The sequence below is a fragment of the Sapajus apella genome, unplaced genomic scaffold (assembly GCF_009761245.1).
Source record: "Sapajus apella isolate SASKATOON/1434 unplaced genomic scaffold, GSC_monkey_1.0 scaffold19, whole genome shotgun sequence".
Lineage (NCBI taxonomy): Eukaryota > Metazoa > Chordata > Mammalia > Primates > Cebidae > Sapajus > Sapajus apella.
The window spans coordinates 14,104,917-14,128,415 of NW_022436959.1; the positions used below are offsets into that span (position 1 = coordinate 14,104,917).

The window sequence follows — 23,499 nt, forward strand, 5'->3', positions numbered from 1 at the left end:
TAATACCATTTAGCACCCAAATTGGCACATATTGTTCAGCAATGCCTCCTTTCTTAGTGAAAAGAAATTGTTATTACTCCTTTTGCCCTGGCATGACAGGGAATGAACATTCTCTTTATTCTTCAGGACTCAAGGGTATATATAGTGCTTCCTACTCTGTCCGTTTTACTACCTTTTTTTGTTTTGTTTTATCTATTTTACCAACTACTATAACTTTATTACATATAACTGTCAGAAATGACAGTGACAAAAGATAAAAGGAGTTTGATGTGACATAAAAGAATAATGTGAATAGGGGTTAATGTTTCTTGATAAATATAATTGACACTAAGTGATTTCCTTTCTAGAAATAATTCATTTACATTCATCATAACACCCACTAATGGAAAACACAAGTTTGGTCTGCTTTTTTATTTCAGTATTATTTAGATTAATGTTAAATAGTTGTTAGTATTTCTACTAGATCATATCTCTTAAAATAAAATGCTTTGAAATTATTTGGCATATGCTTTTGTCTACCAAACAGAATTTTATCATTGTCAATGAAAGAGAGTTACCCATGGCTATGAATGTTCACATATTAGAACCGAATAAATTGCCTTGATCCTCAATTCCTGCACACAAGGCTCACAATCATATATAGTAAGAAAATGAGGGATTTAAGCTGATAACTAGTCTTAAGTAGTTAAGCCGTGTTTTCCTTCAGTAAAATGGACCAAAACTAACATTTAGTGAGCACGCACTATGTGCCAATCATTATTACATATTTTCTCTATAGAGTTCCCTTTTACCTTTACATGCCTCTCTGAGCTTGGCACTGTTAATTTGGGCTTTATTAAAATTAAGGACATCTGCTCTTCAAAAGGCACTGTTAAGAGGACAAAAGGACAAACTATAGTGTGGGAGAAAATATATGCAAATCACATACTGATAAAAGATTTGTATCTAGAGCATATAATGAACTCTCAACTCAGTAGGAAGAAAACAAACCATTTGGGGAAACTATGGGCAAAAGATTTGAGCAGATAATTCTCCAAAGAATATACACAGATAGAAAAAAAGCACATGAAAAGATGTTCATCATTATTATTTATCAGGGGAATACACATTAAAACCACAGTAAGATGCCACTTCACAACTAAAAGAATGTCTAAACTTAAAACACATGACCATATCAAGTGTTAATGAAAATATGAAAGCACTGGAGCTCTCATACATTGCCAAGTGGGAATGCAAAATGTACAACTGCTTTAGAAAGCAGTTTGGCAGTTCTTAAGGTTACACAATAATGCCTCCTTTTTGCCACTGCTAGGTATTTACCCAAAAGAAATGAAAGCATATGTCTTTACAAAGACCTGTATATAAATGTTCAAACAGATTTATTTATAATAGCCAAAAACTGAGTACACCCACAGTCCATTAGTAGGCAAAGGGATTTTTTTAAAAGTACTTTATCCATATAGTGGAATACTCTGTGGCGATAGGAAGGAATGAACTATTGATACATGCAACAAATATAAATGTCAAGATAATTATAATAATATAGAATAATATAGACAAAAAGAGTACACATTGTATCATTCTATTTATAGAAAGTTCTAGAAAATGCAAATTAATATTTAGTGACAGGAAGCAATCAGTGGTTGCCTGGGACATGGGTTTAAGAAAAGGACGAATAAGAAGACAGGATTAAAAAGAGGTGTGAAGCCAGGTGCAGTGGCTCACACCTGTAATTCCAGCACTTTAGGAGGCCAAGGCAGGTGGATCACTTGAGGCCAGGAGTTAGAGACCAGTCTAGCCAACATGGTGGAAAGTGGAAGCCCATTGCTACTAAATGTACAAAAATTAGCCAAGCATGGTGGTGCTTGCCTGTAATTCCAGCTACTTATTAGGCTAAGGCATGAGAATTACTTGGGTTCAGGAGGCAGAGGTTGCAGTGAGCCAAGATTGTGCTACTGCACTCCAGCCTGGGCAACAGAGTGAGACTCTGTCTCAAAAAAAAAAAAAAAAAAATAGAGGATAGGGATAAAGGGATAGAGGAAACATTTTGGGATATGGATATGTTCATGATCTTGATTGTGGTGATGATTTCATGGATGCAAAAATTATCTAATTGTACATTTTAAATATATGCAGTTTATTGTATGTCCATTATACCTCAATAAAATTGTTTTTTAAAAACCAACTGGGCTGGGGGCGATGGCTCCCACTTATAATCCCAGCACTTTGGGAGGCCAAGGTGAGTGGATCACCTGAGGTGAGGCATTTGAGACCAGCCTGGCTGACATGGTGAAACCCCATCTCTACTAAAAATACAAAAATTAGCTGGGTGTGGTGGTGTGTGCCTGTAATCCCTGCTACTTGGGAGGCTGAGGCAGGAGAATTGCTTGAACCTGGGAGGCGGAGGTTGCAGTGAGCCAAGATCATGCCATTGTACTCCAGCCTGGGTGACAAGAGCAAAACTCCATCTCAAAAAAAAACTACAACAACAACAACAAAAACAACTATGAGGCCATGAAGGATTTTATACATTCGAGCAATAAATGTTATTTGAACTGCCTTAGTACTTTTAAAAGCACCTAAAGTTTTAACAGATTTAAGCTGGTAACAAGCTTGGAGACATTGGGATCACTTTTTTAAAGGGAGTTATGTATGTATATCACAATATATATATTGTCATAATCATATATTATAACAATGGAATCCTAGATTTTGGAAATCTTTATCAATGTGACATACAAAAAATGACTTTTCAGTATTATTATTACTATTATTGAGACAGGGTCTCACTATGTTACCTGGAGTACAGCGCTACAATCATAGCTAACTATAGCCTTGACCTTCTGTGCTCAAGCAGTCCTTCTGCCTCAAACTCCTGAGTAGCTAGGACTATAGGTGTTCACTGCCATGCCTAGATAATTTTTTTTTCTTCTTTTTTTTTTGTAGCAACAGGGTCTCACTATATTGCCGAGGCTAGTCTCGAATTCCTGGTCTCAAGCAACCCTCCAGCTTCCTTGTATTTTTAAAATTATTAATGAGATTAAGCATGTTTTCATACATTTATTGACTATTTGCATTTTTTCTTTTGTGAGTTCCCTGTTTATGTTTTTGTTCATTTTTCTTGTATTTTTTTCCTTATTGATTTGTAAGCATTTTTTGTTGAGGTGGATTTTTGACAAATTGAGTTGGAGATAATGTACATATAAAAATGTCCAGTAAGTCATTGAAGATGCAGGATGAGGTCTCCAAGGAAAAGAAAACAAATGAGCAAAAGCAGATTACTGAATCAGAGTTCAAGGAAGAAACAGATCCAGTGAAGGCAAAGAAGTATTCAGAGTGACCTGGAAAAACATGTCCTTATATGACCCTTACCAGTCACACTGCCTTTTACTTTTTATTTAGCGAGCATGCTCGACTGCAGGAAGTCCAGTCTTTTTTTTTTTTTTTTTTTTTTTTAGTTTGCCTCCCCAAGTATTTCCAAAATGCCCCAGGGGTGCTGATTCATGTCCAAGTGTCTGTTCATCTAGCTATTATTTTCCTCTTTGCAAACCCCAAACTCAGTGCGCCCCCTTGAGGCTAAAGGCTTCCACAGAGCCATTACCAAGCTGTAACTCCAGAAGGTGCTGCTGATGCAGTGTTGACTAAGACACCCGGTGTGCTGCCTTCTGAAGCCCTGGTGTCAGAGGCGTTTGAACCGCAGCACTGTGAGAGTACATGGTCCCTTTTCGATGTCTGATTTGGCTCTATGTTAAGAGAAGTTTGGTCATTTCCCTGAAGATCCAGGAAAATTTATAGATGAGTTTGAGGAATTAACTCTGACCTATAGTTGAACTTGGCAGGATCTGCATGTTTTGTTGTCTCTGTGTTGTACAGTGGAAGAAAAACAATGCTTTTTTCTTTTTTTTTGAGACACAGTCTTGCTCTGTTGCCAGGTTGGAGTGCAGTGGCACGATCTCAGCTCACTGCAACCTCTGCTTCTTGGGTTCAAACGATTTTCCTGCCTTGGCCTCCTGAGTAGCTGGGACTACAGGTGCGCGCCACCACACCCAGCCAATTTTTGTATTTTCAGTAGTGACGGAATTTCACCATCTTGGCCAGGACGGTCTCGATCTCTTGACCTTGTGATCCACTCATCTCAGCCTCCCAAAGTGCTGGGATTAGAGGCGTGAGCCACTGTGCCCGGCCAAAACAACATATTTTGGGGAAAGCTAGGACCTATGCAGATGAGATATTGGCTTGTAACTCTAACCATAATATATTTCAGGCAGGAGGTATAGCAGTTGCAGATCAAGAGCCAGAGTGGAACTATCAAAGGGCCAGTGAGGACTTGGGGAGGAGAGATTATATGGTCATTTGTTTGTTGGAAGAGATGAAGAAATGTATGAAAAAGCCTGTTAACTATGAAAAGGTTAAAGCAGTTTCCCAGGGAAAAGATGAGAATCCAGCTTTGTTTCAAGGGCGTTTAGTTGAGGCAGTCAGGAAATATACTAACACTAATCCTGCCTCAAGGGAGAGACAAACCCTTTTGGGAGTACATTTTATATTCCAGTCTGCCCCTGACATCCACAGGAAACTGCAGATGCAGCTATGGTCTCCGACTCCTATGGAACAGCTTTTTTTTTTTTTTTTTTTTTGAGACGGATTTTCACTCTTGTTGCCTAGGCTGGAGTGCAATGGCATGATCTCAGCTCATTGCAACCTCTGCCTCCTGGGTTCAAGCGACTCTCCTGCCTCAGCCTCTCAAGTAGGTGAGATTACAGGTATGTGTCACCATGCCCGACTAATTTTTTTGTACTTTTAGTAGAGACGGGATTTCCCCATGTTGGTTAGGCTGGTCTCAAACTCCTGACCTCAGGTGATCCATCCACCTCGGCCTCCCAAAGTGCTGGGATTACAGGCATGAGCCACTGTGCCCAACCTAGAACAGCTTTTGGATATGACATTTCAAATTTCTAATAACAGGGACAAAGAGGAAGCAGAAAGAGCAAGAAGGACCTCCCACAAGGTGCAGCTCTTGGCTGCAGCCTTCAGCTCACCTTCCACATGGGGTTTCCCTCTTCACTCTTGGTCTGAACAAGGGAAGCTGAAAAGTGGGAAACCCATAGCTGGATGTCTGAGTCACCATGCCTTGGGCATGAATCAGTGTGCACACTGTAAGAAAACTGGCCAGTGGAAGAGGGATTGGCCAGTGGAAGAGGGATAGTTCCGAAGGGAGCCATCAGCACTTGAACCAATTATGGCTGAAATAGCCAGTCAAACCCAAGAGTGATGGGGCCTGAGACCTTCTGCCACAGCTTCTGTCGGACAGCTAGCCATATCTCCGGAGGGGCCTTGGTAACCCTTGACATGGCAGGTAAGAACATTAACTTCCTTCTAAAGTGCTTACTCTATTCTGACCCATTATAATGGGCCTCTGTCACCCCAAAACCATATGGTCATGGGAATAAATGGACAAGCCCCTAGATGACATTTACCTATCCTTTGAGCTGCTCTTCAGAGACTGTGGTTTTCTCCTGAATACCCCACCTTTTGTTGGGAAGGGATTTGTTAACTCAGCTGAAAATGGTAGTATCTTTTGGAAATCACAAAGCAGCTGAGGAATTACTCCTCCTTTCCTGTGAGTAAATATCGGGCTTTGTTGCTAAACATCCTGATATAATTTTTAAAGTATGTCAGACGTTGAATCCAGCTACCTATTTGCCTGAACTCATAGGCACCCTAGATCATTCTTTTTTTCTTTTGAGACAGAGTCTTGCTCTGTCACCAGGCACCAGGCTGGAGTGCAGTGGCGTGATCTCGGCTCACTGCAACCTCTGCCTCCCAGGTTCAAGCAATTCTCCTGCCTCAGCCTCCCGAGTAGCTGGGACTACAGGCGCACGCCACCACGCCCAGCTAATTTTTGTATTTTTAGTAGAGACAGGGTTTCACCATGTTGGCCAGGATGGTCTCGATCTCATGATCTCATGATCCGTCCGCCTCAGCCTCCCAAAGTTCTGGGATTACAGGCGTGAGCCACCACACCTGGCCGATCATTCTTGCATACAAGTTATGGAGCAAGTTTACTCCAGCCAACCAGATGTAAAGAATGAGCCTCCAGATAATTCTGAGGTAGAGTGGTTTACAGATGGAAGTAGCTTTGTGCACCAGGTGAACAGAACAATAAACTGCTAATACCAGGTGCTACTCAGTGGAAAATAGTTCAGCATTTCCATTACTCTTCTCATTTGGGAAGAGATTCCCTGTTTCAGTTAATATCTTGGCATTTTGTAGGAAAAGGCTTAATTAAAACAGTAATGGATAGATCTTCATTCCTCTGCAACTCTTAGGATTAAGGGTTCTCTTGTAAAGGGAGCAGGGAGATACGTCAGAGGAAGTCAGAGTTCGAACCAGAGCAACTCCATTTTGAGTGACGGCTAGGAAAATGAGGCTGGGAGTTGGTGGGCTGCATTCTCAGAAAGTTAGGCATTCCTGGCCTCTAGATATTTATGGTTAAGGGAACAGATTAATATTGTTTACTAAACAGACCAAGACTTGGGGGTGTCCAGGTATCCTGATATCTGGAAAACAAAGGCATTCCTAATTTTGCTTTAAAGACAATAATATTGGCTGGGCTCAGTGGCTCATACCTGTAACCCTAGCACTTTGGGAAGCTGAGGCGGGTGGATCACGAGGCCAGGAAATTGAGACCATCCTGGCCAACATGGTGAAACTCCATCTCTACTAAAAATACAAAAATTGGCTGTGTGTGGTGGCAGGTGCTTGTAGTCCCAACTACTCAGGTGGCTGAGGCAGGAGAATTGCTTGAACCTGGGAGGCGGAGGTTGCCATGAGCTGAGATCGTGCCACTGCACTCCAGCCTGGGTAACAGAGCAAGACTCTGTCTCAAAAAAAAAAAAAAAAAGAGAGAGAGAGAGAATAATATGGATCCTTGCAAAATATAGCAATTAAGAAAATCAATCCTTTATCACAAACACATCTCCCCATATATACAAGCATTGTACCTTGGGTGGATGCATTACTTGTCTTACTTTCAGGAATGTCCTGCTCTGTCTATGGAGTAGCTGTCCTTTTACCACTTTACTTTCTTAGTAAACTTGCTTTAGTTTTGCACTGCAGACTCTCCCTGAACCGTTTCTTGCACAAGATCCAAGAACCCTCTTTTGGGATCTGGATCAGGACCCCTTTCCTGTAATACTGGCAGTCTGGAGATGTGCCCTAACCAGGCCATACTCCCGTTGCCCCATGATCATCCATACCGTCGCTACTGTTGCTGAAGTTGAACCTCAAGTTTACTGTTAAATAGGGTAAGCCAAATAACTGTGGATCAAGCTGGGCCACCTACTCTAATTATTACCACCAGGATTATTGTAGATCCCAGCACAGGCTATGGCCATTCCTTATGATGTACTATTTGAAGAGATGTACAATTTGTTGGCTAATGGGCAACACCAAAAGTGGCCCAGCCTTACCACCTTCAAACTCTTTTTTTTTTTTTAGTTTTAAAATGTCCACTTTATTCCATATAACACTTAACCAGATATCATTTACATCTGAAGAAGAGATGGCCTGTGAGACTGATCTATAGTAAAACACTCTAAGAAATGCAGTCCAATTTTATACATTTCCAGGCATTCCTAGACAAGTGTGTCACAATGCACAATGCAGAAATATAGGTATCACTACTACATTTTACATAAAAGGGAAGTATCAATAAACTTTAGAAAGTAGTAAATTCACCTGTCCCTTAAAATATGGGTATGCAATTGTTACAAAGCCGTAATAAATGGTTTATAAAATGGAATTTTATTTTATGTTACTCTGCTGTTACATAGGGCATAACATTTTCACAAGGCTTTTTTGGGACTACAGTCAATGATTAGCAACACACAATAGAGGTCCAACTCTCTAAATAACAATCACTAGACGAACTGGACACCCTCTCACATGTGCATAAATCTGCATGAAGTACTAAAGTTTTAGACTTAGACTTGTGTACTTTATTTCCCCTTTCTAGTGTATTAAGAAATGACATGCACTTTAATTTGCCAAAAGCAATGCTTGTATTCTGGCAGCAACATGCTACTTCTATTGCATAGTAAAGTGAATACCAGAACTACAAAGGTAGGAGGTGTAAGCGAATTTTTATTGGGAAGGGAGGTTGTCAACTTAAGCAGCAGCAAATAAAGAGTGAATAAGAAAACTCCCTGTTGCCACAGATATACATGACCTCCTTATTTGACATAGGAGGCATTTCAATTGGTTACCCCTAGGCAGAGATGGCAAGTGCTTTTCCATTCAGTCTAATACTCTGGATTCCTACTAAAAAGGAATACATTAAGAGTGTGGAAAAGTTGCTTATTGAAAGAAACCCCGAAAAGTAAGGGAGGGAATGTAGAAATTAAGAAGTTATGTGGAACACTCTTCAAATTTTAATTAACTACCTTTTCATATCTTCACAGTAATATAAAACACAGTCACTTACAGAACTGTGTTTACTTGCAGATTACTTAAATACCAAATACATTTTTAGTCCTCCTCATAAGTGCTTGGAAGTTACTTATGTTTATATGAAATGAAGATATTAATACTTTTCTACAGCAGTAACTGCACACCAGGAAGGCCAAGACAAACACAAATCAAGGAATGAAGTTTTCCCAAAGCTACAGTGTGAAAAGACTATAAACAGTTGATTCCATACACATGAATGGTTTCTTTGCTATAGGAAATCCAAGTGGAATAAGGAATGGAGATGTGTAAAAAGGTTTCTTGAAGGAAAGAAAGATGACACCCTATATGGATTTAGTTTTCAGCTTCTTCTGCTGCATCACATTCTTCTCCTGTACTGTCTGATGTCCAAAGTGTTAGGTTGTCTCTAAGCAACTGCATGATGAGGGTGCTGTCTTTGTAGTAGTCTTCATTCAGTGTATCAAGTTCAGCAATGGCCTCATCAAAAGCCGTTTTAGCCAGTGTGAAGGCAAGCTCTGGGTTATTAAGAATCTCATAGTAAAATACTGAAAAGTTAAGAGCAAGCCCCGGGCAGATTGGGTGTGTGGGTTGCATCTCCTTCTTGCTTATATGAAACGCCTCTTGGTAAGCTCCTTGGGAATTATCTATCGTTTGTTTTCAATCATCACCACATGCAACTTCAGCAAGGTACCGGAAGTAATCACCCTTCATTTTCAGATAGAAGACCTTACTCTCTGGATTAGTTGCATTGGCTATTAAGTATTTATCCAACAACTCCAGGACTGTGGTGCAGATGGATCTCAGCTCAGACTCCACTTTCTCCCAATAGTCTTTAATCAGCTGCAACTTCTTGTCGGAGGTGTCGGTCTTCTGCTGGACGTTCCAGATGACCCTCCAGGCGGACCTGCGGCCCCTGACCACATTCTTGTAGGTCACGGAGAGCAGGTTGCACTCCTCGTTGACTCGGTGCCCTGCTCGGTCACTGCCTTCATGCAGGTAGCCATGTCATCGTAGCGCTCGGCCTGCTCGGCCAGCTTGGCCTTCTGGATCAGCTCCGTCTTCTCCGTGGCGTGTGCGGGGCTGGGGCCGGGAGGAAGGGCAAGGACAGCGAGGAAATGCTTGTGATTCCTTGGGCACCAAACCTGCCTTTGGGATGGCTGCATTGAGAGCAGATTGATCCAGATGCAAGGTTCACTTTTCCCAGCTGACTTCCTAGCTGACCTCCTAGCCTGCCTTTTTCCTGTTTTAATGGTAAAGATTTCCCAGGATCTTGCTGCTGTTTCCTGTTGTCTAATTTGGGTTAGGCCATCAAAATGCATCAAACAGATTTGACTTATTTGGACTTGGGATACAAAGAGACAGGTTCTCACTTCCATTCCTCTCAAGAGTACCCCCATGTGTTGAAGGCTCTGATTGACACACATCCCAATTCTCAGCAGTATCTGTTTCCTCAGCAATGGATATGTTTGGGGGTGGGAGGAGATGTCTAAAGCTATGAAAATGTCCTGTTGCATCACAAAAGCACCTTCTCTCACTCTCTTAACCAGGCAAAGGTTAACTTGAACGGTTGAGTCCCCAGCAGAGGTGGATTTTCTATGATGTTAATGAAGCTTAGTTGTCACTTGCCCTGGCTGCCTCCAAGTGACTGGGGAAGGATTCTACAATGTGTTCGCAACTTTATATATTTTTGTAAAATTTGAGAAAGTAAGATGTCTTGTATTCTTTTCCTTAAAGAAGTTCTCTCCATTCCCCCACAAATTATATTAACTTTATGCACCTCATAATCTGGATCCATCCCTGATTTCTGGCAAAACTTTGTGAAAAGTTTTTTTTTGTTTTAGCTAAGAGGAAAAATGGCATAAAGAATTCAGCTGATCTAATAACATTTCTGCCTCTACTTCTTACTAGCTGTGTGATGCAAGGAGTGTTACTTAACCTTTCTGAACCTGAGGTTCCCCAGCTAAAAAATTGAAATAATAGTGTATTTTGTGGAGTATTGCTATAGGAATCTATTATTACCACCAAGGATATTGCAGACCCCAGCACAGGGATTACATAGTACCTAATGTGGTGTTTGCCACATGATAGATAATCAAAAATATTGTGTGTCATTGTGGTAATTATTACTTTGTTAACTGTATAAACATCTACCTTGGAGGGCTGGAAACTTATTTCCCATGTTTCCCACATTTCTATTTATTCTGTGCCTAGACCTGATTAAACAGGGTCTTGACTATGAAGGAAGAAGCCAGAAGAACTGGGCTCAGCTCTGAACTCTTAACTGAGTAAATTGCCAAGCACTATTATCTCCTTCCAGGTCTCAAATTTGAGGCGTTCTGGATAATCAGGTTGCCTTGCCTTTATATATGTATATATGTGTGTGTATATATATGTGTGTGTATATATATATATATATATACAGACACACACACACACACGTATATATATGTATATGTGTATATATATGTATATGTATGTGTGTATATATATGTGTATATACATATATGTGTATATGTATATGTGTATATATAGGTGTGTGTGTGTGTATATATACATATTGTATATATACATATTGTGTGTATATACATATGTATATACACATATACATATACATATATATACACACACACACATATACATATAATCTCTAGATAGATAGATTTTTTTTTTAGACATGGTTTTGCTCTGTCACCCAGGCTGGAGTACAGTGGCGTGACCACAGTTTACTGCAGCCTTAACCTTCCAGGTTTAAGGGGTCCCCCAATCTCAGCCCCCATTCTGGGACTATAGGCATGTGCTACCACACCTGGCTAATTTTTTGTGTTTTTTGTTGATATGGGGTTTTGCAGGCTGATCTCAAACTCCTGGGCTCAGATGATCCACCCACCTCGGCCTCTCAACGTGCTGGGATTACAGGTATGAGTCATCCTGCCCAGCCCAATATTATATTTTTAAAAGTTCATATGTAGGCAAGAAGGCTAGAAAATGTCCTTTATAACCATGTACTTTTGAGTTAAATCTTAAAGGGAAAATCTGACACTGAAGGTATAAGGGTCAACATTCTTTCAAAGGTGATTGTAAAGGGCAAGTTGGTGATCTTCAGCTTATGTGTCCATATGTCATTGCAAGTGCCCATGCCCAGAAATGGAACAGTTCTTTTTTTTTTTCGAACTCAAGTGCCAAACATTTTAAGTCTTCCAACTTCATCCAATTCTTAAGCTGAAAAAAAAGTATGATTTAGTCATATCCTCAATTTAAAAGATGTAAATTATATATTAATACATATATGCTCTAATGAAAAAGGCTCGGGAATGAAAGGCAATACCGTGTCTCACGGACCCTCAAGGAATTATTTAGGTTGGTACATTTCTTAAAATTACTTAGTTGGCTGTTTGCCTGTGGGTCATACACTAATTCACTGTAACCACAGCTTGGAAGCGAAATGCTGTTTTAGCTAAAGAAGATAACATGACTGTGAATCCTTCTATGAAAGGATTTCAGTCCAAGGTATTTAGTTCTGTTTCAGATTTGCTAGATGAATGTAAGTGTTGCATCTCCTGAGTACTCAAAATAGGTACAGAGTATCTCACAGCCATCTTGATTCAAGTGTGTAAATATTTATGCAAAGCACTAAGCTAGGCCGAGCACTGTAATTGATTGCAAATGGAAACTTTTCTCATTATGTAAATTAGCAAATTATTTGGCTTCCTTCTATTAACTTTGCAGTTTGAAGTCATTTTTTAGTAATTTATTTAATAAAAAGAATTAGTGTCTATTGCCATAAACTACCGAACACAGTAGACATATAACCGCTGATTATATCAAATCCTTAAGTGCTAAGGGGAATTTTGGGTGTAAAAGATATGGTCTCTGTCCCCGAGTACTTTCCAGAGTTGATGCCAAAATCCCAGTTGAGGGAATTGGGCAGTGATGGTCCCAGAAGGGCATAGCACCTAAAGCAGACTAAAAATTTTGGCTGGAGTAATGATACAGGTGCCAGATATTGAGTGTGCATTATGTGCTGGACACTGTACTAAACAATTCACATTCATTATTTCATTTAATGGGAACAATAAAATATGATATAGAGAATAAATACTACCATTCCTGTTTTACAGATGAGGAAATTGAGGCTTCAAGAGGTTCAGCAATTTGCCTTAGGACACAGGGATGGAAAGTGACAGGTAGTCTGACTCCTGAAGCCCACACTGTTTCCCATTATACTGATCCTGAATAGAGAGGTAAGTATTTCTCCAAAAGTATCAGACACCCATCCACTGAGTGGGCCTGGGTCCGTCAGGGTAATTGGACCTTACGTGAACACCCTGTGCTGTGGTCCCCTGTTAAAGCCATTCCTGCCTGCCTGCCCTTCCAGCACTGACTTGGCTCCATAGTTGTGACTTCCTGTCTCGCCTAACCCTTGGTGAGAAGTCAGGGCCCCAGCTTAGCTCTCAGTTCTTGTCTACTTGGTTGCTCTCCTTGCCTGCCTAAGCCAGTGTTGATTCAGGCCATCTGGTCAACAAATATTATACATATCGGCTATGTACTGGATAATAAGCAAGATATTTGAAATCAGTGAGGAAGTAGTATAAATAAAAATGTGATAAGGGCATTGGGATGGGTATGTCTGAAGTGATGCAGGGACTCAGAGGAGGAAGCCATTCACTTTGCTTGGGCCAAAGAACAAGTCTTTGCTAAAAGATCTGGGTTTTCAAGGATGAAGAGCAGTGTTTCTGGCAGAGACTATAAAGTAACAGCAAAAATAGCAATATATATCTTTAGCCATATCCCTGGGTCAATACCTCGCATTCTCCGGGCCAATCCAAGCAGTTAGAGATGTGAAACATGAAGATCCTGGATCCTGCAGTCCCTTTTACAATCCCCCCTGCCTATGATCTCTCACTTGGAGACTCAGGTCGTTGAAGGTCTTATAAGAGTGACAGATCCTCAGATTCTGCCCACACAAAAGAGAGCTCTCCGAGTATTAATTCATAAGTTGAAGTAAGGGGACTTAGGTCACCAGCATGTTCTAGAGGAGTCCTACTAATAGGTCCCATTAACCTAACTATTAATTTGTATGTCCCACACCTCCTTTCCTACCTCCATTTCCCTCTCTTCCCACTTTCACTTCTCTGTTTTGAGGAGATGCTGACTTTTAGGATGTAAGACCAACACAATCCTTTGATAAACCATAGCCAGGACCAATAGAAATCTGTCTCTAGCCTCTTGATATGGTTTGGACCTGTGACCCCACCAAATCTCTTGTTGAATTGTTATCCCCTTGGTTGGATTTGGGGCTTAGAGGGAGATGATTGGATCAAGGGGTGGGTTTCTCATAAATGGTTTAGTGTCATTCCCTTGGTACTGTTCTCATGATAGTGAGTGAGTTCTCGCAAGATCTAGCTGTTTAAAAGGGTGTGTTACCCCACCCCTCTTGCTCCTGCTCTAACCATGTGATGTGCCTGCTCCTGCTTCCCCTTCCACTGTGATTGTACATTTCCCGAGGCCTCCTCAGAAGCCGAGCAAAGGCCAACAACATGGTTCCTGTACAGTCTGCAGAATCGTGGGCCAATTAAACCTTTTTTCTTTATAAATCACCCAGCCTCAGGTATATTTTTTGTAATAATGCAGGAATGGCCTGATACCCCTCTGTAACAACTTCTGCCATTCTGTGCCCTGGGATCTTGAGGAACAGACAGTGAGGCTCCTTTCTGCCAGCTCTTTCTCCCACGTGCTTGTAGAGCAAGACTGTGAGCCTTTCGACTGGCTTAAGTCAAGAATGAGTGGGCTGTAAATACAGTTAACAGTTAGCCATAACCTTAGCCTTTCTATTATCCAAAGGCAAATCTACTTGAAATATAAATATGGAGAATCTGCTTTCTTTTCCTGCCTTACCTCTCACCAACTTCCTATGTCCCTGGCTCTTGCCTTTGATGCTCCAGCCAACTGGATTATCATCATCAGCCCCCTAACCCACAATACTATTTTTGGCTTCTGGGTCTTAGTGTCTGCTGCTTGCTTGGTTGGTGCTAGCTCTACTTGTTTATCAGGTCTAATCTCAAGATGTTTCCTCTATCAGGAAATCTTCCCAGATTCTACCCACATGCTAAAACAAACAAACAAACAAAAACAAACTCTGAGTTACTTTCCCCTCCTTTGTGCTTCCCTATCTGAACACTTAAATAGTGTTAAATAGTGTTTTACTTCTTGTTCGCACATCAGTCTTTTCCATTGGGATGATCTTATTAGCTGTGATATCTGTAATTCTAACAACTAGTGCAGTGCCTGGCATAAACCAGATGCCTGATAAATGCCTGCTGAAGGAGTGAATTAGTTTGTTAATCTTATTTCGCTTCATAGGTCAAGTTGGCTGGAGGAAGTATGCACTTTTTCTAAATTTGTTACCATTGAGCATCAACATTCTTGTCCAATTGATCTTAAGTATCCACATGTTGCCCCTCTACCCCACTCTACTTTCTGAAGGATAATTGTGTTTTCCTGAACTTATAGAGTATTTCTTTTCATCCTCCCTCATTGTCCTTCCCCTACCTGCAAACACACACATGAGAGTGTGTTTATAAAGTCAGTGGAAACTCTTCTCCCCCACTCCCTTCTCGCTGGGGACTTGTGGACTAGGGATTCTAGGTAATTCCTTACAGCTTGTCTAGACTTATTTTCTACCTCTTCCCCTTCATATTTCCACCTACCTTTCCCCACTCTCTGTATTCCATGAGCATTTTCAACAATAGACAAAACAAACAGATAAATTACAAAACAATACATTTCTGAATCCTCAAATAGGTTAAGCACAATTCCCAAATATTCTACATTGCTGGAAATTCATTCCATGCCATTCCTCAACATTTAAAATCTGTTGGCCGGGTGCGGTGGCTCAAGCCTGTAATCCCAGCACTTTGGGAGGCCGAGGCGGGTGGATCACGAGGTCAAGAGATCAAGACCATCCTGGTCAACACGGTGAAACCCCGTCTCTACCAAAAATACAAAAAATTAGCTGGGCATGGTGGTGCGTGCCTGTAATCCCAGCTACTCAGGAGGCTGAGGCAGGAGAATTGCCTGAACCCAGGAGGCGGAGGTTGCGGTGAGCCAAGATCGCGCCATTGCACTCCAGCCTGGGTAACAAGAGTGAAACTCCGTCTCAAAAAAAAAAAAAAATCTGTTGGAAATTGTTTCATAATTGTGAGAAAATGGTTCAAAAAAACATCCTTTTGACCTGGAAAGATAGCAGAACATATTGAAAATACATACAGAACATATTGAAAACACATAGAAAAATTGCCTGGAAACCAATTTATAAACCACATCGCTAACATTGGTTATATAGGGGATGGGAAATACTTAAACAGAAATAAAAATGTCAAAAGTATTCTCATAACCCTTCAACATAAACATTTTTTATTTTAAGTTTTACTGCTTGTTTTAGGGAAACAAATAAATGGTAACAGATATAGTAAAAATAAGGAAGTTATAAATATTGCAAAGTTTTTTCAGAAAAGGCTCCCGGATCCATTTTTCTTGGCACAGAGCTTTGGTATTTTACTATGTTAAGACTTGGGTATTTTATTATCCAAGTGGGCCTGGGCAGGTTGTTTGCTGTGGCTCTCCTTCCTGATGACAATTAGCTGATGAGAGTCTAGAGGGGAGAGGCCTGGGGCACTGCCATCAACAGAAATCTCTCTCAGTCCCAACCATGAAGGCATCAAAATGATCAAGAAAGTGGTACTCCGTGGATAAATGTTCAGATGGCTCCCTCCTTCTGCAGATAGCCTAGGAGCTAAAAAGAAAGTGACCCAGGGCCAGGTGCAGTGGCTCACGCCTGTAATCCCAGCACTTTGGGAGGCCGAGGCGGATGGATCATGAGTTCAAGACCAGCCTGGCTAAGATGGTGAAACCCTATCTCTACCAAAAATACAAAAATTAGCTGGGCGTGGTGGCAGGTGCCTGTAATCCCAGCTACTTTGGAGGCTGGACCTGGGAGGTGGCGGTTGTAGTAAGCCAAGATTGTTCCACTGCACTCCAGCCTGGGTGACAGAGCAAGACTCTGTAAAAAAAAAAAAAAAAAAAAAGAAAAAAGAAAAAAAAAGAAAGCAAGTGACCGAGTTCAAGTGCCTGTGAACTTGTTAGTCTTTATGGACTGAAGTACAGGTAGTTATCTCAGATAATGTGTGGAGAAAACAATACAAAACTTTAAAAGTAAAATCTCTGAACAAAATTATTCATTATAATGTGTCAAAGTTTTATTTAAACCATTAGTGAGGGAACTGGAAATTAGACAATTAGACAAAAGAATTGGTTTTTCCAAATGCTTACACACACACACAAACACACCGGTATACAGTAAGCAAAAGAAAATATTTACTATTTTAGATATAAAATTGGACAACATTCTACAGGGCAATAAAACTCTAACATCTTTGGGGTTAATTTATCTAAAGCCTGTAAAGCACACCACCTGATCAAATCCTTCAAGGTAACCTCTAACTTTACAGCACTGTAACACTATTGGCCCTTGTATCAGTTGTGGTTGTTAGTCAAATATACTTTGTAAACAAAGTTACCATGCACACTAGAATCAGAAAGAATGAACCAGAACTACATGGTTTGACTCCACTTCTGGGTTAGAGGTCTCCTTTCAGTATTAACTTTGGAAGTTTTCCAAGTTTATCTTCGGAAGGGAGCCAATATTCTTTTATACCACAACTGCTAGAATTGTGTATAAAGTAGGAAAAAGGCTCCAGGAGTCACAGCTAGGGATTCAACTCATAACTTTAGTATTTGGAATGTGTGGAATCTGTTTTTTTTTGCTGCTTAGAAACCTTTTTTACTCACCAGCTAATTTCTCACTGAATTCTATTTAGGAAAAATGGTCATTCCCTTTCTGTAATAGGTGCCTTCACAACTAAAGCTGCTTTTCTTAAATGGAAGAGCCAGAGAACTGTTTGTAAAACAGCACCAAGAGAATTCTTGGTGGCAGAGATTATTTTTTTACCTCTTTACCTTTGTATCCACATTCCTAACATAGAACGTGGCATAGCAGGCATTCAGTAAATGAAGTAAGAATGTACAAACTTAACTGGACTATAAATACTTCCTGCCATGTAGTTCTGGTTCATTCTTTCTGATTCTAGTGTGCATGGTAACTTTGTTTACAAAGTGTATTTGACTAACAAGCTGCAACTGATGAAAGGGCTAATAGTGTTACAGTGCTGTAAAGTTAGAGGTTACCTTGAAGGATTTGATCAGGTGGTGTGTTTTACAGGCTTCAGATAAATTAAACCCAAAGGTGTTATAGTTTTATTGTCCTATATGTTAGCTGGAATGTGATGAGATTGTATAAATGGAGTTTGTTAATTGCCTGTTTGAATTTCAGTATCTTTTCAGAAAGTAGGACAACTGGATATTGTGTTAACTTCAACTTTGTCTTTGATTATGGAAAATATTTGCTTTTTTTTTTTTTTTTTTTTTTGAGTCGGAGTTTCGCTCTTGTTACCCAGGCTGGAGTGCAATGGCGCGATCTCTGCTCACCGCAACCTCCGCCTCCTGGGTTCAGGCAATTCTCCTGCCTCAGCCTCCCGAGTAGCTGGGACTACAGGTACGCGCCACCATGCCCAGCTAATTTTTTGTATTTTTGGTAGAGACGGGGTTTCACCGTGTTGACCAGTATGGTCTCGACCTCTTGACCTCGTGATCCACCCGCCTCGGCCTCCCAAAGTGCTGGGATTACAGGCGTGAGCCACCGCGCCCGGCCAAATATTTTCTAAATGTCTTCATTTCTCTCTTGATAGATAGATAGATAGACAGATAAGAAAATTTTAGGCAGAGTCTCACTCTGTCACCCAGGCTGGAGTGCAGGGGTGCAATCTCAGCTCACTGCAACCTCTGCCTCTGGGTTTGAGCGATTCTTGTGCCTCAGCTTCCTAAGTTGCTGGGACTATAGGCACACACCACCAAGCCCAGCCAATTTTTTTGTATTTTTAGTAGAGACAGGAGGCCAGCATTTTTGCACATTGACCAAGCTGATTTAAAACTCTTGGTTTCAAGTGATCCACCCACCTTGGCCTCCCAAAGTGCTGGAATTACAGACATGAGCCATCATCATGTCTGGCCTATTCCTCTATATTTGTGATGATAGTTCCCAAAATTTGTCTCATAAATGCTTCAAGAGAGGCAGTAATTTAGATGTGTTCCCAAATTTGGCTGATTTGTGATTTTTAAAAAAATAATCTCCTTTGGGGGCAATATTAACTTCTCAATTAACAAAAACAAATGTAGCACTTTATTGCTTCATAATCAGTTTGCATTAACTGCTACTTGCTTCAGACTAGTAAGGAAGAAGCTGTTTTCAAGACTGGCATATAACAATCTCAGTTAATAACACTTTAGTATTCCCACAAAATGTATAAAAGCATTCAAGCATATTCTTTTCTTAGTGACACAGTCTTGGGAAAACTCTTATCATCACACAACAGCATTGAACTGTTTTGTGTGCGCATTCGTGTGCGTTTGTGTGTGTGTGTATGTGTTAGGGAGAGAGAGAAGGAGAAAGAGGGAATGAGATCTTAAATGTTTGATTGCCTTTGAGAAACAATCTAGATTTGTAGAGAGAGGTGGATCCCAGGTCACATGAGCTCTGTGCTAAGGCACAACGAATAATCCCCTTTTTGTCCCCTAGCTGCCTTACAAGAAGTCTAGGAGGGCTCCTGACCCTTCTCAGATTCAGCTGTATTTCACACTGACAGGCAGGTTTTAGATCCAACATCATTCCAGGCCTCTAGGTGGGGCAGGATGCAATTCCATCAGGACTTGGGGGAAAAAAAAAAGAATCAAGTGATATCTGATCCTCACAGGCAAAGAGAAAAAATCCACAGTGGAGGAAGTAGTTGTATTTCCTGCATTAGAGAAAGCTCCAGGAAATTGTGAGCCACAATTCCAATGACCTTTGAGACCACTGAAATCTCTCTGTCCCTGCCAAGAGAGAGTAAAATGAATATTTTACTTCTCCCTGTGGACTGGGGTCCATTTGAACCCAGAGGAATGGAGATTGATTGAGACGGAATGGTTGGTTTTTCTGGTTCAGGTTCATAGCTTCTGTCTCTAAAGAGCTATCCCCGAATCCGTGTGGTTTCCTACCCTCTTCTCTTTTCTGATTATATGTAAATAACTCTACACACGAGATGAGAGCAAGGAAACAGGTTACAGATTAAATACCACATTTCTTTTATAGCCCTTCCCCAAACCCTTTCTAATTGCATCTGGAAACCTTCATCTGTGTTTTTTAAAAATACGTCTAGCATCTTTTCTTCAGCAGAAACGTAGTAAAAAGTCTTAGAGGTCAGTGAAACCCTAGACTATAAGAAAAGTAGGGCGTAACAACTTAATATGCTTGGGAAAATCAGTATGAACTCAGGACTTTATAAAAATAAATATTTTCCAGCTCTGTGACTTCTCAAATGAACCAGCAGCCACAGCAGGGGCACTCACACACCACCAACTCTCAGATAGACTTACAAGACCCAAATTTGGGTCTTTGATACTTTTCTCCACTAGAAGCCTGAACTCCTTGGATTGTGGCGGTTTTCAAGACGTGAGACAGGAAAAAACAAACAAACACACACACGCAAAAAACCCTAAATGGGTCAGGGAATATTCTTCTATTGGCAGAAAACAAGGATTCTTAAAAAAAAAAAAAATTAGGCTGGGCGTGGTGGCTCACGCCTGTAATCCCAGGACTTTGGGAGGCTGAGGCAGGTGGATCACAAGGTCAGGAGTTCAAGACCAGCTTGGCCAAGATGGTGAAACCCGATCGCTAACAAAAATACAGAAATTAGCTGGGCATGGTGGTGCGTACCTGTAATCTAAGCTACTCAGGAGGCTGAGGCAGGGAATTGCTTAAACTGGGAGGCAGAGGTTGCAGTGAGCCAAGATTGTGCCACTGCATTCCAGTCTGGGCAACAGAGCGAAACTCTGTCTCAAAAAAAAAAAAAAAAAAAGAAAAATTAGAGGCTGGGCATGATGGCTCATGCTTGTAATTCCAGCACTTTGGGGGGCCTGAGATGGGAGGATTGCTTGAGCCCAGGAGTTCAAGACCAGCCTGGAAAACATGGTGAGACCTTGTCTCCACAAAAAATACCAAAAACAAAAAAAATCAGCTGGGTGCTGTACTGCATGCCTGTAGTCCCAGCAACTTGGGAGGCTGAGGTGGGAGGATCATTGAGCCTGGGAGGTCAAGCTGTTATTGGGCCACTGCATTCCAGCCTGGGTTACAGAGCAACACCCTGTCTCAGTATGTATAGTTTGTACAGTTTATACAAAAAATATGTACAGTTTGTCTCCTTTGCCTTTTCAGCTCTCTCTTACTCTCTTTATATATATATATATATTCTACTTTATGTGTGTGTGTGTGTGTGTGTGTGTATATATATATATATATATAAAAAGAGAGGAAGAGAGAGCTCTTTATATATACATATATGTATGTATATATATATATATGAGTGAGTGATTTATGTATATATGTGTATATAAACATAAACACACATATATACATAAATAAATAATTATATATATAATATATATAAAGAGAGGAAGAGAGCTCTTTATATATACATATATGTATGTATATATATATGAGTGTACATATATATGTACATATACATACATACATATATATGTATGTATGCATATATATGAGTGTACATATATGTATGTATATATATGTACACACATATATGTGTGTGTATGTACATATATGTGTATATGTACATATATATGTACATACACGTGTCTACATACACACATGTACATATACACACATATATACATAAATATATATATAAAGAGAGGAAGAGAGAGCTCTTTATATATATGTATATATATGAGTGAGTGGTTTTTATTCATGTATATATGTGTGTGTGTGTGTGTGTGTGTGTGTGTGTATATCTCTCTCTGTAACCAAGAGAAACATAAGATATAATGCTGTCTTTTAAAAATAGTCCTTTAGCAGGACAGATAATTAACTGAAAAAAAGCTACCCACTTATTTATTAATTACTTACTAATTTACATATATATGTATAAAAGAGTGAGTGCTGAAAGGGCAAAGTAGATAAATTAAAAGTGTTTTCATTGCCTAAGTTTTGAAAAATCAAGAATCGCCAGGCGCGGTGGCTCACGCCTGTAATCCCAGCACTTTGGGAGGCCGAGGCGGGTGGATCACGAGGTCAAGAGATCGAGACCATCCTGGTCAACATAGTGAAACCCCATCTCTACTAAAAATACAAAAAATCAGCTGGGCATGGTGGCACGTGCCTGTAATCCCAGCTACTCAGGAGGCTGAGGCAGGAGAATTGCCTGAACCCAGGAGGCAGAGGTTGCGGTGAGCCGAGATCGCGCCATTGCACTCCAGCCTGGGCAACAAGAGTGAAACTCCGTCTCAAAAAAAAAAAAAAAAAAAAAGAAAAAAAGAAAAATCAAGAATCAAAAATGATTATTTGTATTATTTTAGGTTCAAAATCATACTCAAAAAAAATTAAAATAAAGTGTAAGAAAAAAGGTGGATATAAAACAAGAGAATGATGAAGACAAATAGATTTGTTCAAGTCTTACTAATGCAAGTAATTAGTAAATAAGTAATTAATAAATAAGTGGATAGCTTTTTTCAATTAATTATCCGTCTCGCTAAAGGACTATTTTAAAAAGTGAGTATTATATCTATATGACTGTCTTGGGTAGATATAAAATAAATTCACGTGAAAGATTTTACTTAACTCATTATTATCATTATTGAGACAGAGTCTTGCTCTGTCACCCAGGCTGGAGTGCAGTGGCGCAATCTTGACTCACTGCAAACTCCACTTCCTAGGCTCAAGATTCTTGCCTCCCAAGTAACTGGGACTACAGTCATGTGCCAGCATGCCAGATTAATTTTTTGTATTTTTGGTAGTGATGGGGTTTCACCATGTTGGCCAGGCTGTTCTTGAACTCCTGGCTTCAAGATATCTGCTTGCCTTGGCCTCCCAAAGTGCTGGGATTACAGGAGTGAGCTACTATACCTGGCCAGATTTTAATTAATTTATTAATAAATCAGGGAACCAGTGCTAAATTACTACTTGGTCAAAGGAGAATTTAAAGAATCCCTTATATATAAGCAATAAGGAATGCCAAGGTAAATTTACAAATAAATACAAATGACTCTATCCACAAGGCAATAATCAAGTGCATTCCACTTTAGTTTGCTTTTGTGTGGACTAGAATCCATTGTACTACTACTATCAGTTTACTACAACTTAGAGAGTTATAAAATAGTTCAAAGACAGTGAAACCTAGAAAAGTATGCTAGACAGGCAGCCAATGATTTGTTGTTGTCTTTCAAAATCTTTTACAATTTTTCCTGACAGCCTGTTTATGAAGTATAGAAAGATCTTTATTTCTATGTCTGTGTACAGGAAAGAATAAACATAGGGAGCATCAAAGAAGTAGGCTTTGCTTCAAGAAAGAGAACAATTGATCAACACTAGTAGTTAAATGAAAGCCAGGAAAATGAAGGTTTGACGGTTAATTAGCAGACAGTATCGATAGGTTCCAAGAATCTAAATGAGCCAGATACCCCAGAGGAATTAGCTACATAGAGTCAATCCCTTACCACCCAGGAGAAAATATTCCTACATCTTTGCTATGCAAAGTACTTGCATGGTTCAACAACCAGTAGCATTGGCATCTCTTAATCTCAGGCCCTACTCCAGCTCTACTAAACCAGAATATATACATTAACAAGATTCTCAGGTGATTTTCATGCACCTTGAAGTTTGTATTACCCTGAACTAGATATACTACTTATTACTATGACATATTCATAAGACCGAAGTCTCCCTTTATACCTTCAGGCCAGAGCATCATGTTAGAGTGGCAGGACTATTGGTCAGTTACTGGCAGACATAGAAAACATGAGATAAATTATCACTTTGTAGACAGAAACCATGCATTGGAAAATTCAAATATATAGGAAAGGCAATTAATT

The 23,499-nt window shown here is 40.1% G+C and overlaps 1 protein-coding gene and 1 pseudogene across 3 annotated transcripts in view; one reads left to right on the forward strand and one right to left on the reverse strand.

Annotated features, from left to right (window-relative positions):
* Positions 1–4,992: 4,992 nt before the first annotated feature.
* The window catches only part of FAM126A (family with sequence similarity 126 member A), a 134,446-nt gene continuing 115,939 nt past the window's right edge, over positions 4,993–23,499 (forward strand). The window contains exons 1-2 of one of the 2 annotated variants that reach the window (XM_032287006.1): positions 4,993–5,353; positions 12,585–12,707. The gene's annotated coding sequence lies outside the window, so the exon portion shown is untranslated. Of the gene's footprint in view, positions 5,354–11,343; positions 11,383–12,584; positions 12,708–23,499 lie in introns of those variants that run through there. The other variant, XM_032287005.1, reaches the window with a different exon arrangement.
* On the reverse strand, positions 7,483–9,541 carry LOC116557500 (annotated as a pseudogene). Its single transcript, XR_004271540.1, has one exon. The product of XR_004271540.1 is annotated as a 14-3-3 protein theta pseudogene (transcript).